General features: G+C 39.0%; 1 protein-coding gene across 2 annotated transcripts in view; it reads right to left on the minus strand.

The window, feature by feature from the left end:
• The window catches only part of pico, a 129,589-nt gene extending 122,657 nt beyond the window's left edge, over nt 1–6,932 (minus strand). For both annotated transcript variants that reach the window (XM_069509138.1, XM_069509137.1), the window contains exon 1: nt 6,744–6,932. The gene's annotated coding sequence lies outside the window, so the exon portion shown is untranslated. The remainder of the gene's footprint in view (nt 1–6,743) is intronic.
• Nucleotides 6,933–8,050: the final 1,118 nt, after the last annotated feature.

The raw sequence follows: 8,050 nt of genomic DNA on the forward strand, positions 1-8,050 counted from the left end.
CTTTAACGCTTTTAATGCCATGCTTCCGGCGCTGGCGCATCGAATATAGTGCAAGAGTCATCTTTTGTTATTATGGAATCCATATATAATATTCAAAGTCCTGACTGACTAACTGACTAATATTATATCAACACACAGTCCTGGAGACGTGAAATTTGGAGGGTGTGTTTTTTGTAAAGAGTAGGTATCCACTAAGGAAGGATTTTTCAAAATTCTACCCCTAAGGGGGGTAACGAGTGGATAGAAGTTTGTATGAAAGTCTATCATTTTTAAAGTTACATCGGTTAAGAATAAAAAATATGTGTTTCATGATTTTTGATAATTCTGAAATTCCCACGCCGATTTCCTAAATTCCACCCGAGCGAAGCCGGGGCGGGTCTGGTAGTTATCCATACTTTCAAACTTTTCGGAGTTATGTGCGTTTTAAGTAATTAAATATCACTTGCTTTAACAGTGAAGGAAAACATCGTGAGGAAACCTGCATGCTTGAGAGTTCTCTATAATGTTCTCAAAGGTATGTGAAGTCTACCAATCCGCACATGGCCAGTGTGGTAGACTATGGCCAAACCCTTCTCACTCTGAGAGGAGACCCATACTCTGTAGTGAGCCGGCGATGGGTTGATCATGATGATGATGATTATCCATACTAATATTACAAATTGGAAAGGGCGTCTAACTATTAGCTTTTCAAGGCACATCTATTTAATCCAATTTGACGAAATTTGGTACAGCGATAGCTTGTATCCCGGGATAAAAACATACGGACAAACCTATGCCATATTTTCTCCCGGAAAATCAGACCGTTTCCACGGAATTTTAAAAAACTAAATCCACCCGGACGAAGCCGCGGGCTTCATTTAACCAAAACAATATAATATTAGGTAGACATTTAACAACAACGTTCCACAATAATATTTTCCATTCAATTCACTGAATCCAACGCTTTGCTAAATTGGTTCCAATACGATTGATCGATTGCAACGCTGAATTGTTTTGTAAATACAGTATTTCAAAAGTCATAACTCCTAATATAACAGCTAAAAGAATTTATTTTATGGGGTAAAAAGATTGTATTTTATTAGGCGCATGGATTTGTAAAAACCACACTACAAAGTATTTGTTGTTTGGTTTATACTTTACAGGTAGGTCGATGTACGAGTATGTAGATACTTCAATCACGCCGCAAGGGTCGACGTGATTATTTGCATAAATATACTTAACTAAAACCTTGGGAGTGACGTAAACTAGTTTTTATCCCGTTAAGTCTTTTTTAAGAACCTAAATCCAAAGTCGCGGGCAACAGCTATTACATACCTAAATAAAGAAAATATCCGTCTGTGATTTCGGAAAAAATGCTTATTTTAGATCATAGAGAGAGAGCCAGCGCGTGCCAGACCTTCGTTATTTTATACTTAAAAGCTGAAAGTTTTGTACGCAACGAAAGTTGCCTACTGTCCCCAACACAAAGAGGAAAGATCAGTGACTATGAAGTTTGGTTCATGGTGGCTTTAGGAGATAACAGGTAATAAAGGTGTAAAAAATCTTACGTCAAAGTATAAAGTCTAATTTTTTAAATTTACTTCGAAATAGTATAGAAATCATGACATGCATTACCAGACACTTAGTGTCATGGCAACCCCCTGCGAGATACCCTTAAAGTTTAATAAATTGTTACACGACATGAACTCAGGTTTTATAAAATAACGAAGGTCTGGCGCACATTGGCTCTTAGTCCATCACGCTTGGTTTGCTCATACCTTGTCCAGACTCATTTTCGAAACGGCTGAACAGATTTTGATTGGTGTTTTACAGGCAGGTAAAGGGACAAGGAGGAAAAGCAAAGGGTTCCTACGGGATTTCCAAAAAAATAATTTCACGCGAATTAAGTCGCGAAGCAAACCAGTAATAACTCAGTTATTTACTATTTAACTATTTACTATTTATTTATTATTTACTATTTAACATATTTCAGTATAATTTGTACATATAGCAGATACTATTTGGTTAACTTACTGAAGCTTTATAACTATTGTATTATGATTATAAACTTTCTGAGTGGAACATTAAGGTTTAATTTCGTTTGAATCACGGAAGTCCTCTTTCAATGGGGGAGGAGACCCTCCTTCGTGACTCATCGGTACCAGCTGGCGTGTTAGGGCGTCTGCATACCTAGACACTGCCAAATGATATATCACAAGGGGCATTGCACACGCGATACACTTTCGCAACTATGAGTAATCACAACTGAAAAATGTATATTCTGTCTAGCCTTCAAAAGGAAAAGAATTTATTTTTACTAAATGATGCCCGCGACTTCGTCCGCGTGGGTATAGGTTTTTAAAAATCCCGTGGGAACTCTTTGATTTTCCGGGATAAAAAGTAGCCTATGTCCTTCTCCAAATTTAGTCAAAATCGGTTAAACGGATGGGCCGCGAAAGGCAAGCAGACAGACAGACAGACAGACACACTTTCGCATTTATAATATTAGTATGGATTTTTATTCAGGTAAGTGATGATGCAGTCTAAGGCGGAAGCTGGCTAACCTGGAAGGGGTGTGGCAGTTTTTATTAAACCCATGCCCCTTTGGTTTCTACATGGCATCGCACCGGAACGCTAAATCGCTTGGCGGCACGGCTTTGCCAGTAGGGTGGTAACAAGCCACGGCCAAAGCCTCCCACCAGACCAGACCAGAAATTTAGAAATTCCAAACCCCTGCCAGGAATCGAACCCGGAACCTCCTACTAATAAGACCATAGTGCTTACCACTGCGCCAGGGAGGTCGTCGAATCTAGGGTTCCGGAAGAAAAGTGGTGATAGCCTAGTTTTAAGATGTCGGCCTAAGTGTATTGCATGACGTGATTTCTAATATTCCGAATAACATAATATAAAAAAATTAGACTACACTCTGACGTAAGATTTTTAACACCTTTATTACCTGTTATCTCCCAAGGCTACCATGATCCAAATTCCAAACAAACGTTCTTCCCAGTGTTGGGGACAATACGCAGAGAAACTTTCAGCTTTAATAAAATAACGAAGGTCTGGCACGCACTGGCTCTCTCTCTATTACACTGCATTAAAAATTTAAAAGTGGCTAAAACAAAGATGAACCACGAAACAAAAAGGGACGAACCCTAACAGAAATGAGCACAACATGACAGCCCTTTTGTAAGTCCTTGTCGCGCGAAATGCCTCATTTGAAGCAGACTTCTGCGAAAACTAAAACATAAATACTAAAAGGACGTTAATCCCCATATTATGTGTCCGCGTGTATATTATGTTCGAGCAACGTTTTACAATTTCAGATATCCATATTTTTTTTAATATTCACAACAATTTTAGCGCAAAGGTGTGTCTCTATTTATGATACTTTTTCGCGGCCCTTAACTGATTTCATACGTACCGAGATAGCTTACACGGTACGCTCAGAATGAGAAGGGTTTGACCATAGTCCTCGACGCTGTGAAAAATTTCAGTTTTGATTATTAAAGAGTGGCCTCCAAAAATAATTTTCAAAATATCTTCAACTAGCTGATGCCCGCGATTTAGATTTTAAAAATCCCGTGGGAACTCTTGATTAAAAGTACTCTAGATGAAAAGTAACCTATGTCACTCTCCAGGTCTTAAACTATACCCATGCAAAAAATCACGTCAACTGTACAAACCAACAAACACAGTTTCGCATTTATAATAGGGGTAGTGATGTACAGAATTGGATCTGTTACAGTTTCATTTTAAGTATACATAGATGAAAGTACACAATAATATATTTAAAACATGGATTAATAATGAGTGATTCTGACAATGACTATTTGTTTTACAAACGCCAATAAGACAATTTGAATAAGGCTCAGAAATAAGGGAGCCGTCCAATATTCAGCTAGCTAGGGGTTGCCTTTGTGGAAATGTATGAGCAAACTTTCGTGTTTCCATTCGAGTAAATCTGCATAAGCGGTGAAATCCTTTTGGCGGTTGGATATACAGCGTGTTTGATAAATCATAAATAAGTGAGTTATGTAGTACCAAATAGTTAGAGCCATAAATTCTTTCGTTGTCTCTGCTACTTAACAAACCTGTAAAGTGCCCCATAAATGATCAAACATGTTTGTCAAATATTACGTGTTTGTCAAATTATTTGAACATCTGCGTGCGTGTATGATGGGTTTGTCAAACAAGCTACGTGTTTGTTAAACAAGCTACGTGTTTGTCAAACAAACTACGTGTTTGGCAAACGTATTTGTCAAACATGCTTGAAGGTGTACGGCTGCGTTTGTCAAACATGCTTGAAGGTGTAGGTACGGCTGCGTTTGTCAAACAAACTACGTGTTTGGCAAATTTGATTGATGGCGTGTTTGACACACATGTTTAACCGTTTACAGGGTATTTAAGGGTCCTTCGATTTCAAAGAAGTTGTTTACTAATTCATTTCCGTGATCAGCTGTTTGCAGGGTTGTGAATTAAAGTAATTTTTTAAAAGTTTAACCTCCCACGGGTATCACGCTATGAGGCTCCTATAGATGTATGTGTTAGTATCCATTACGTTACATCCAGTTTCAAATCACAACGGTACTAAAGTAAAAAAAAAAGTTTTCAGTTAAAAAAGTTTAAAATTCAGTTAAGTTTCATTTAGTCTCTACCGCTCTATAAATAGGCACTATGGAGACTGACTTTTTTATGGAAGGGCCATTGTTTAGCGGAGGTCCTTGCCCTGCCATGACAGACAAAATTAGGTCACTCTTTATAATGTTTCCTAACATTATTCTACCCTCAGGGGCAGGCGGTTGGGAAATTGCAAAAAAAATTATGGAGCACTTGTTTCTGACTCGTTTACGTAATGACAAAGTTAAAATGCTATAAGTCCCGCAAATTGCTGATGCGCGTGGCCGCCAACAAATAAACACACTTTCGCATTTATAATATGGGTAGTGAAGTAAGGAAGCATATATATAACATAAGAGGTTCAAACATTACAATCTCGCAAATCTCGAGAACAGCTGAACCGATTTCACTTATTCTTATTTTATAATAATTCCTTGAAGTACGAGGATGGTTCTTACGTAGAGAAAAATTTAATTCAACCTCCCCCTCAATTTTCTAAACTCCACCCGAGCGAAGCCGGGCGCGGCGGTTCAGCTAGTAATAAAATAAGTCCAAAGTCCTTGCCCGACGAGATAAAGACTCTTGGTCGCCCTAGTGGTATATTAAGATGGATCGAGTAGGTATAGCAGTCGGGAGCGGGCGACATTAATTATTACGGCTCTCCGTTGATTTCCTAAGCCCAAATAATAGTGCCCCATGTTATATTACTTGGCATGGCTCGCTTCTATTTCCTAAAATAATTCTAGCGAGAAGCTTGGATTATTCTTCTAGCATTTCGTATTAAAACCCGAGTAATCCCCTGAGTTGCTGACTCACAAGAAAGCTCAGAGTCACTCAGCGAGCGATGGAGAGAGCTATGCTTGGAGTTTTTCTACGTGATCAAATCAGAAATGAGGAGATCCGTAGCGTAGGAGAACTAGAGTAACCGACATAGCTCAATAGGTTGCGAAGCTGAAGTGGCAATGGGCAGGGCACATAGTTCGTACAACCGATAGACGTTGGGGTCCCAAGGTGCTGGAATGGCGACCTCGCACCGGAAGAGGCAGCGTTGAAAGACCCTCCACTAGGTTGACGGACGACATCAGACGAGTCTTACTTTTAGGTGCCTGCCAACCTAGATCTTGCCTAGGCGGAATAAAGTAGCAAAAGTATGTCTGTCTGTTACACTTTCACATCATCATCATCATCAACCGATCGACGTCCACAGCTGGACATAGGTCTCTTGTAGGGACTTCCACACGCCACCGTCCTGCGCCGCCTCAATCCAGCGGCTCCCTGAAACTCGTCTGATGTAGTCCGTCCACCTAGTGGGGGGTCCGAGGTCGCCATTCCAGCACCTTGGGACCCCAACGTCTATCGGTTGTAGGAACTATGTGCCCTGCCCATTGCCACTTCAGCTTCGCAACCCATTGAGCTATGTCGGTTACTCTGGTTCTCCTGCGAATCTCCTCATTTCCGATTTGATCACGTAGATAAACTCCAAGCATAGCTCTCTCCATCGCCCGCTGAGTGACTCCGAGCTTTCTTATGAGGCCCATAGTTAGCGACCTTGTCTCGGATCCATATGTACAGAGATGTACCTACTTACCCACATAAATTGGTGCAAATGCCGATTGAAGATCAGTGTGAAACATAGATTTACTGAGAAGCTGTTCTTGAAATCAAGAACCATGGTCCATGGTGGTAGGTAGGCAGGTATAATGAAATATTAAATCACTAGCTGATGCTCGCGACTTCGTTCGCGTGGATTTCGGTTTTATAAATCCCGCGGGAACGCTTTGATGTTCCGGGTTAAAACGCCTATGTCCTTTCCCGGGATGCAAGCTATTCCTACACCAAATTTCGTCAAAATCGGTAGAACCCATGAGCCGTGAAAGGCTAGCAGACAGACAGACATACACACTTTCGCATTTATAATATTAAGTACGGATATGGATTGTGCACCTATAGATACTAGGTGGTAAATAATATTATTTTAGAAATCTTAGAAATAAGTACCTACATCATAAACAGTTTATGTATTTAGAATAGAGATACCTACGTACCTAAACGTGCCTTTCTAAACATTTAAACTAGTGTTGGTAGAGTCCTCACTCCTCGTGTAAACATTCATAACATTTTATCAGTATCAATTAAACACTTACAAACTACGCCGGCAAGGTCCCAGATAAAGTCCAAAAGTGTCTGCTCCCCCACTCAAAGTCTCATAAAGCGTAAATAAATAAACGTCAAAGCGGATGCTGTTTTTTGTTCACTTAACGAATCGATGGGTATAAAATTCGCCGATACACGTTTTGGAAGGCATGACGCACGGAAACGCGGACCGATTGTCGTCTATACCTCAACTGCGGTACTCCGAACGGGAGTCAGTGTACTCGGAATGCCCCGAGCATTACATTAGACGATAATATTGGACACGACTACGATACGACATGGGTTGGAGTGAATAAAATAGCGTTCGCTGTATATTTTCTTGGTCGTATCTTTTTCCGAGTCGGAGTCGTATAGTAAAAAATGTTAGTCCGAAGTTGTGTAGGCGGAAGCGTACTATGGTAGTAATGTCCTGACTCCTGTAATATCTGCGCATTAGAATACACATAGCGACATCTATGCCAAGCAATAGAACTATTTGGTCTGTAGCTACTAGCGCCATCTATTGTCATTTTCAGATAAAAAGAAAATCCCATAAGGAGGTTGGAAAATCTCAAACCTTGATTGGAAGTTAGTATTTATGTTGCAGAAAAACCAATAGTTTTATGTTACATACAATACTCAAGTAGAAAGTTATGTACTGCATAGACAATATAAAACACTTTACAAAATAATATTATACCTAATAATTATAAAATAATTATCAATTTATTCTTTTAAAATTACTTACTTAAAAACATTTATTCTTTTTTTAATTTTTGATTAGTGAACAATTTGTTAATTACTTACCAAAGTAACTTGAATTTAGTGAAACAAATACTTTCTAATACGGTACGGAGGAAGGTGACGACACTCATAACACAAGACGTTATCTTAGTAGTGTCTTTAAGCACTCCTTAATTATATTGGGGTATTATTTTGAAGGAGTAAAATTGTAAAAGTCATTTTTGTAAACAATTAAATAAATTGAAATTGAAAATGATAATAATTACTATTATTATTATTTTGGAAGTCTTTTTAAACTTATTTTTTTGGTTAGAATACGGAGTACTCTCCCTCAACGGCATCTCTCGAATGTCTAAAGAACCACATCAAGGCAAGGTTCTTGCTTTCGTTAGCTGTCATATTATTATCTGTCCACATAGCTGCTGATGATAAAGATAGTTAATACATAGATGGCAGCAGTATGCTATTATGACCACGGCATAACATTATGTACTACAGGCGTACAGCTAGTAAAATGTACCTTATTTAGAGCCGTATGTAAAATTGAAAATCTACTCCTAGTTATAAAGAGATA

The sequence above is a fragment of the Maniola hyperantus genome, chromosome Z (genome assembly GCF_902806685.2).
Source record: "Maniola hyperantus chromosome Z, iAphHyp1.2, whole genome shotgun sequence".
NCBI classification, from domain to species: Eukaryota; Metazoa; Arthropoda; class Insecta; order Lepidoptera; family Nymphalidae; genus Maniola; species Maniola hyperantus.